This window comes from Platalea leucorodia, assembly GCF_965183815.1.
Source record: "Platalea leucorodia genome assembly, chromosome: W".
NCBI classification, from domain to species: domain Eukaryota; kingdom Metazoa; phylum Chordata; class Aves; order Pelecaniformes; family Threskiornithidae; genus Platalea; species Platalea leucorodia.
This window is the reverse complement of record NC_138859.1, coordinates 14,345,414-14,354,415: the sequence shown is the minus strand read 5'-3', so window position 1 is coordinate 14,354,415 and position 9,002 is coordinate 14,345,414.

Sequence of the window (9,002 nt, the reverse complement as noted above, 5' to 3'; positions counted from 1 at the left end):
TCCTTATCTCAACCCATGAGCCTTTTGTTATATTTTCTCTCCCCTGTCCAGCTGAGGAGGGGGAGTGACAGAGTGGCTTGGTGGGCACCTGGCATCCAGCCAGGGTCAACCCACCACAACCTTGAAGGATTTAGTCACTGTTCGACAAGAAGCCATTGCACCTGATGGGCAGTGGGAATGTTTCAGCCAAGTCATTGGCAGGCAGACCTCAAATGTTTAATGTACCTTGGGCTGTTTCAACAAAAAACTTCACTCCTCCTGTAAGTGCTGGCACCATGTGTTTCACGGGTGAATGTGGAGAGCTGCCATGTGCTGCAGGAGGAGGATGATCTGCAGGAATGCTCTATATTGAGGAGATGCTGTGATCTTGGGTCGCAGTGCACCTTGGCTGCAGGAACCGACCTCACCCGGTGCACTGCTGGCCTTGATTCTCTTGGGGTTCAGCCCTGACACAGGCTATCACAGATTTCTTTTAGAATGGAAACATCAATAATACACAGCACCCTGTGTTTTCTTCTGGTTTCACCTTAAATTACTGTCTATTTAAAAGCCTTATGCTTCTCAAAAGATCTGAGCATTTTCACACAGTGGTGTGAAAATACAAAATAAATTAGACCCCTTAGGGGGTGTATACTTCAAAGCACGTTTTTTGGTCACTAACATGCAGTGCAGATACGATTCTCTGGTCATTTTGATCTGCCATGTGAATGAACACGAGAATTTTCTCCTCAATCTGTGCCCTTTTTTCTTACTAATTATTTTGTGGTAGTGACTTTAAAAGTACGATGGTTGTGGGGAAAGATGTCACTTCTGCACTGGTGAGGCCGCACCTCGAATACTGTGTTCAGTTTTGGGCCCCTCACTACAAGAAGGACATTGAGGTGCTGGAGCGCATCCAGAGAAGGGCAATGAAGCTGGTGAAGGATCTAGAGAACAAGTCTTATGAGGAGCGGCTGAGGGAGCTGGGGTTGTTTAGCCTGGAGAAAAGGAGGCTGAGGGGAGACCTTATCACTCTCTGCAACTACCTGAAAGGAGGTTGTAGCAAGGTGGGGGTCGGTCTCTTCTCCCAAGTAACAAGCAATAGGACAAGAGGAAATGACCTCAAGTTGCACCAGGGGAGGTTTAGATTAGGTGCTAGGAAAAATTTCTTCACTGAAAGGGTTGTCAAGCATTGGAACAGGCTGCCCAGGGAAGTGGTTGAGTCTCCATCCCTGGAAGTATTTAAAAGATGGGTAGATGTGGTGCTTAGGGACATGGTTTGGTGGACTTGGCAGTGCTAGGTTAACGGTTGGACTTGATGATCTTAAAGGTCTTTTCCAACCTAAATGAGCCAGCTTCTCCAGGAGAATGCTGTGGGAGACAGTGTCAAAGACTTGACTTTACTAAAGTCCAAGTAGACAACATCCACAGCCTTCCCCTCATCCACTAAGCGGGTCACCTTGTCATAGAAGGAGATCAGGTTAGTCAAGCAGGACCTGTGTTTCATAAACCCATGCTGACTCGGCCTGATCCCCTGGTTGTCCCGCACATGCTGCGTAATGGCACTCAAAATGATCTGCTCCATAACCTTCCCCGGCACCGAGGTCAGACTGACAGGCCTGTAGTTTCCTGGATCCTCCTTCCAGCCCTTCTTGTAGATGGGCGTCACATTTGCTAACCTCCAGTCGATTGGGACCTCCCCAGTTAGCCAGGACTGCTGATAAATGATGGAAAGTGGCTTGGTGAGCACTTCCGCCAGCTCCCTTAGTACCCTTGGGTGGATCCCATCCATCCCCATAGACTTGTGTGTGTCTAAGTGGTGTAGCAGGTCGCTAACCATTTCCCCTTGGATTATGGGGGCTTCATTCTGCTTCCCGTCCCTGTCTTCCAGCTCAGGGGGCTGGGTACCCCCAGAACAACTGGTCTGACTATTAAAGACTGAGGCAAAGAGGGCATTAAGTACCTCAGCCTTTTCCTCGTCCTTTGTCACTGTTTCCCCCCACATCCAATAAAGGATGGATATTCTCCTTAGCTCTCCTTTTGTTGCTTATGTATTTATAGAAACATTTTTTTGTTGTCTTTTACAGCAGTAGCCAGATTAATTCCTAGTTGAGCTTTGGCCCTTCTAATCTTCTCCCTGCATAACCTAACAACATCCTTGTAATCCTCCTGAGTGGCCTGCCCCTTCTTCCAAAGGTGATAAGCTCTCCTTTTTTTCCTTGGAGCCAAATTAGAGGCAAAATCAATTCAATAATTAAACTTGACAACTATTCCTAATTTTCCTCATCTTGTATGGGAGGACATTCACTTCATTAGATCTGTGTGTTTGTTTTACCAAATTTATCACAGAGAAGCAAAAATCAAGCTACCAATAATTAAGCTTATCTTGCTACATGTGCTAGTTGTTCATTAATGCCAAGATCCTCAATTATGCATATGCAGTAGCCCTGCTATGGAATGCATTATCTCAACATGTAGAGGGGGCAGAAAAAAATTGAGAAATGGACATTTAATGGTGTAATCACTGGCTGTTTGAGAGTTGAGAAATTAAGTTGTTCTAGGTCCCATATGGTTAATAGAACCATGGTTAAGAATTTACCCTGACTCCTTAAAAATTAAAAAAACTTTCCCACTTTGCTCTTAACTGCTGCTTGCATAGGCTGTAGTGAGGGGCAGGTATTCAGGTAGACCTGAACAGCGACTAAGAGCTCCTTATCCGTTTTCCTTCACAGTAGTGCTGAGCAGTGTTACCACTTCTGTATTTTGGAGGTAGTGGTCCCTGGTATTTGACAGCTAGCCTTTACTCCCAAAGACTACTGAAGGGCTGTACAAATGGCCATTTCAGTCACGGTATACCTAGACATGTACAAATCTGGCTTGTGTTATGTAAAAGAATGAGTTGGACAGAGTGGGGCTGTTGATGTGTTAGGCTGCTTCATTAACAGGATTGCGGCTGTGACGCTTTTGGTCTCCAGGGTCAAATGAGGGAAAACTCTCTGACCTTGAGTGTGGGATATAAAATTGGGAAGCAACAGGAGGATCAATAATTAGAGAATTTGCTTTGCATTATTTTTATCATTTTCTTCTGTGTTTCCAATAGAGATCGGGCCTTCATTTTTGGCACACTGACAATACTGTGCAGTGGTTAAGAGCAATGTAGTCCATTGGTCTGCCTAAGGTAAGCCTTTAAATTTTAGTGAAGAAACTGGCTCAAGGCACTGACTCACTAAGATCCCCTTCCATTTGCTTGAGTATAAACGGCTGCTTACAGTAAGTCTACTGGGAAGGCTAGTTCAGGAAACAAATCTGAAGAGAAGGTAATGCTGAAAGCAGTGACAATGTCAGTTATGTGCTTTTGCTGCCAGTGTGTTTGGGCAGAGGCTGCTGTGGATGACGAGTGCCATGACTGGAAATGCTCAGGGTGTTTCTCCTGTGGGAAGTCAAATGAGGACACTAGCAGTGTTTTAGCTATATCTTATTGCTAGTACAGACTCTGTGGGGGCCTGAAAGGAATATGATTTAAAATGGAAAACTTAAATATTTGCTTCCTTTAGGTTACTGCCTCTCATTGTGTCTCTTGCCTCTTCCTCTTAATGTATGTCCTAGTTTCTCTGCCTCTGCCTTGTTTCCAGACTGTCCTTGCATGCTCCAGTGCATTTGCATGGCTATGCTGCTCCTCTTCTGCCAGCTGCTTTTTGGGTCACCTTTCAAATTTATCTTCCTCCTTGTGCATCTTCTCTTGTCATCTCCCCCCTCTGCTGCTGTTTCTGGGCACCAGTGAGTCTTGGATGAAAATCCTTTAAGAAAGGGCTGTGTGGAAACACCTACTCTGCTTGTGCAGACATTTCGGCACCCACGCATAGCCTGGGGCAAGTACTACCTCACCAGCAGCTGCCCCAGGGTGCCTGGGTGGGGGCAGCCCTGGCACTGCCCCACGTGCTGTGGGGTCAGGCACAGTGGGGATGCTCAGATGGCTGCCTGAAGGGCTGTAAGGGCTAGTGGCCAGTCACTGTGGGCAAATTTGCTGCAGGTGCTCATAAGCAGAAAAGGGCACCCACGACTGCCTTCAGAAATTGCCATAGAGATGGGGAGGGTCCTGCCTCTCCCAGGTCAGGTATTTCTTTTTGCTAACTTGAGTTCTCTGTTCAGCTGGCTGATTTCCACCCTGCCATTCCTTCTCCAAAAGGTTTCACTTCTGTTGCAGAGGAGGGTTATGGCTAAAAGCTTTCCCGAGTCTCCCTCCCAAAGCTGTTGTGAGCAAATGATGAAGAGGGCACTGTGCTCCTGACTTGGTCTTGTCCTATTAACTGTGGGACGGCACAACCCTGAGTGCCCAGCCTAGGCCAATTCTCATGGTTAGCCAAGTCTTATTTTATTTTTGTGGAGAAAGTGTTTAGTGACTGGGACCAAGGCCAGAAACAAATTAATGGTAGAACCAGAATTGGAACTTATGATGTGACTTTTTGGCTAAACTGCTTAATATTCCTCTATCTGAATATCTTTCTCTGTAAATGATGTATTTACACAGTTGGGGGTGTTGGTGATTAGAATTTTGCATTTTTAAACCATACTTGACAGGTTTGGTTCACAATGAGGATTTGCAAATTGTAACTGCATTCCAGGTTTTGAGTGTCTGTAGGAGGACAAACCCTACTGGCTGAGCTCGCGCCAAAGGGCCTTTTCTAAATATCTCGATGGAATGCTGTCTATATTCCTTATTTTTCCTTTTATTAAGTAACTTTTACGCTTTTTAAAACTCTCCTTATGAAACCTACTGATAAAGTTAAAATAACATTGGAAGAGACTTGATTCATAACTGTATAGAAATAACAGCTGAACTTCTAGAAGTCCAAGGTATGGTTCTGCAGAGAGCCCATTTTAGCTACTCTTCTGCCCAGTAATATGTCTTCTCCTTTAACTGTGTGTTCTTTGGTTTTTACATCTTTTATCCAGAGACTACAGATGTCTACGATAAGAAAAACATCCCTAGGATGATATATTGCATTCACGCTCTAAGGTAATGGGAGTAAAAGTTAAAGTAAATGCCAAATCTAGGAGTGTAAGTCTTGAATGGCTTTAGGGTAACCAGTATGTCAAAATGTGTCAGAATTTACAAGTTCATTAATTTAAAGTTGGAGACAAGTCCAACTTTGTCAGAAATATTGGGCAAATTATTTCCAAAATAGAAATGAAGGACTACTGAATTTAGTGCAGACATCCCCCCCTCAGTGTGTACACCCCCTCACAAAGTACATGTATCATTTCAAAATACATACTAAGACAGAACCCAAATAAATTAACAAAACCTTAACAAAATATTAGCATAACAATGGGGCAGAGGTGCTGATCAGAGTGAAAATGATGATGAACTGACATAATTCTGCCCCAAAAGAGGAGCAAATAATTACTGTATTCTGAGGTCATTTATGTGAAAATTAACATTTTCCAAGCTTTTAAAGTTCCGAGCAACTTGATTTTGAACAAAATCAGGAAGGCTTTGAGTACATCACTGAAGTAGAGCTTAAGATTTTTTTTGTCCTGCTTTAAGGGTTTTCTTGACGTTTAGCACTAAAAGTACTGAACATCTGTCTCATGCTGTCTCTGGTGTGAGGGGCAGTGGTGTTGGCAGACAGCTCCTCCCTCTTGTGGCTCTCCCAGCTCATTTCCTGCACATGGAGACCTTTTTCCTTTCATTACTTACGAGGCTTGCAGAGAATACAGTTAACTTTTACACTCCAAACTCTCTTCTACATTCCTAATGGTGTTCAAGGGCACATCAGCTGCCCCAGGGCTTATAGGTCAGAAAATATTCAATATATGCTGTAACTGATTTTTTTTATGGTCTAATCCTTGAAACGATGTGCCTCACTCTTGCACTTTGCTATTTGCGCTTATTGCCAATAATAGGGCATACCACCAAAATTCATGATATTTTTTCAAATGCTGGGTGTTTGGAGTTGGCAGCCCTGGAATTGTCAGCTCTGACAAGTGTTGCCACTTGAAATTATTATGCCTGGTGTAATATTAACTGGACAGTATCACCAGGACTGGATGAGGGTAGCTCTCACCTAAAACTTTGTAGTGCAGTCTTTTCTGTCAGCAAGTGTCTTGTGTAAGCTTGAAGCAATTTCTTGAAGTAGATGCACGGGGCTCCAATGTTTACCAGCTCAGGCTGAAACAGTGGGCTGTGTGCCCCTCTGGCCATGTTATGGGCCAGCTCAGATGTTTTGCAGGAGGTGGAAGAACTGTCCTGGTTTCAGCTGGGATAGAGTTAATTTTCTTCCTAGTAGCTGGTATAGTGCTGTGTTTTGGATTTAGGATGAGAATAATGTTGATAACACACTGATGTTTTAGTTGCTGCTAAGTAGTGCTTACACTAGTCAAGGACTTTTCAGCTTCCCATGCTCTGCCAAGTGCACAAGAAGCCGGGAGGGGGCACAGCCAGGACAGCTGACCCAGACTGGCGAAAGGGCTATTCCATACCATATGACGTCATGCTCAGTATATAAACTGGGGGGAGTTGGCCAGGGGGCAGCGATCGCTGCTCGGGGACGTGCTGGGCATCGGTCGGCAGGTGGTGAGCAATTGTATCATGTATCACTTGCTTTGTATATTATTATTGTATTTTATTATTACTATTATTACTATTATTATTATTACTATTATTATTATTACTACTACTACTACTATTGCTACTATTGCTACTATTCTATTTCATTTTACTTCAATTATTAAACTGGTCTTATCTCAACCCACGAGTTTTCTGACTTTCACCCTTCCAATTCTCTCCCCCATCCCACCAGGGTGGGGGGAGTGAGCGAGCGGCTGTGTAGTGCTTAGTTGCTGGCTGGGGTTATACCACAACAGAACACAATGAGGTTTTCCAATATTTGCTTGCTCACATATGGAGGATGATTTTATCAACTGTGGATTTGAATGCTACATGAACAATAAGCCATCCATTAGATACCTTAAGATCTGCCTAATCTTTGCAATGACAATAACCCTTCATCTTATAGAATCATTGAACTGAGTTTTGCAATGGGTTGACCTTGAGTAGTTTTCCTTTCTCCATCTTGACATGCCCCAGGATTTATGTTAGTGTCAGAACTGGTCTGTGTTGTCTCGGCTTTCACTTCCAAGTTTGTCTTTTTTAAATTACTTTTCCTTGCCACATATCAACACAAAGCTATAACTCTGTACTTATGAGCTATTATTTTAGAAACGGACTTCATATGCATCAAATGTGTCATGCCACACTGAACGGGAATAGGCCTGCAATGTTTCAGCTTATAATGCTTTCCCATGGCAGTGTAGGGCCCTGCACCTACTTCACATGCAGGATGTAAGAATCAAAGAAACAGTTGTTGAGCTTCATTTATTTCCATGCCTTTTCCTAAAATGCAAGTTGTAAGTGTCTTTCAAATCAGACTCCAGTGTCAGTACTGAATTGCACACAGCCTACATTGAAAGCAGTCTGGGAAACAACAGAATTAAGGACAGGGCGCTTGCTTGGCCAGCAGTGTTCCCTATTGGATTGGCATCAGAGGAACCCTGAGCTGCAGGAATACAGTTCTGTTCCCCTTCTGCAGTTGCTGTAACCACTGACCTTCTGGCATCTGTCCCCCTGACTCCATGCCATGCACCCCACCTGCTCTGCTCTGGGTTTGTTAGAGCATCCTCTCCAGGGAATCAGTACAGGATTCACTGACCCTAGAAAAGTCCATGTCCCTGTTCTCAGGATCCAGCACCACAGCATCTAGAAATAGCAATTGCAAGGAAGCTTTTCCCCTTTGCAGTTATAGCATGTGCATGTGACAACTATATGAAGAATCACCATTGGGTTTAAATGCTAAATTCTAATACGTCTTGGAGCACGTGCTCAAGTTTCAAAGGCTTATAACTTGCGAAAATACTTTCTCCAAGAGGTGAGGGGTTGGACCTACTTTCCATTCTTTCTTAGTTGTTACCAAGTCATTACTCCAAAGCATCATGATTCTTGAGCTTTCCAACAAAACCATGTGAACTTAACACAGATAGGATATCCTATCTTATTCCCATTCTTGGAAATCCTGAAGCCATCTTCAGTTGAGATTTTTCCTACATGAATTCATTTAAGCACAGTCAGCGTACATAATTTAAGTGCTTAAAACTGATAAGATTATAAATAATTGCCCCTTTAGTAAGAAGTATGAAATAGCCTTAACTGTAAGTAGTGGGAGCAAAAAGCTTCATCTATCCAAAGGGTCTATTTGATGTCTGAAATGTTAATACTTCATAGGGGAAGTCTTTGGTTATTTGGGGTTTTGCTGATCTTTGAGCAGCTAGAGGGCCTGAAGATAGGATTTGACTCTAAGCAGAATGATTTAAATATATTTTTAGGATATGTCCTGGTTCAAGCCTGAAACGAAGACCATTGCCCTTACTATATGTGAAACAACTTGCACTGTCAAATACAGCACTGCTCTGGCCAGAAAGGAGTGACTTAGCAAACAATTTCTAGATTCCTGTCAAATATAATTACCCTCTTGCTTTTCTCCTGTTGAAACATCAATACTTAGCCAGACTTGAAAAATACAAAGGCATAGTTCTCATTTCTTGCACCATTTTTCTTATGAAAGCTGATTTGGATCTGGTCCTGGACTAAATGAGGTTAAGAACTGCTTCATTTAAATTTAAATTAAAATATTAACAATGATTCTTGTTCCTAAATAAATTCCCCACCCCCACCCCCCCTGTAAATATTTAGTTTTCATATGATCTTTGCAAGCAGATCATTGCTACATCCTGGACAAACTATCCCTCTGAAGTTGGACAACTTAAAAACATTGTTTTCCTAGGAAGCAGTGGAATAACAAGCATATGTTTTTAAAAAAGTGCACTATTTCCCGGTCTGTTTTTATGGTATGTTATACATGAGCTAAGCTTAAAACAAAACCCAGGAACCTCTGGCTGATATGAACTGCAGTTCTGTATGGGTGATGCAAAGGGAACTTCATCTAGGAACTGCCCTTTCCCCTTTT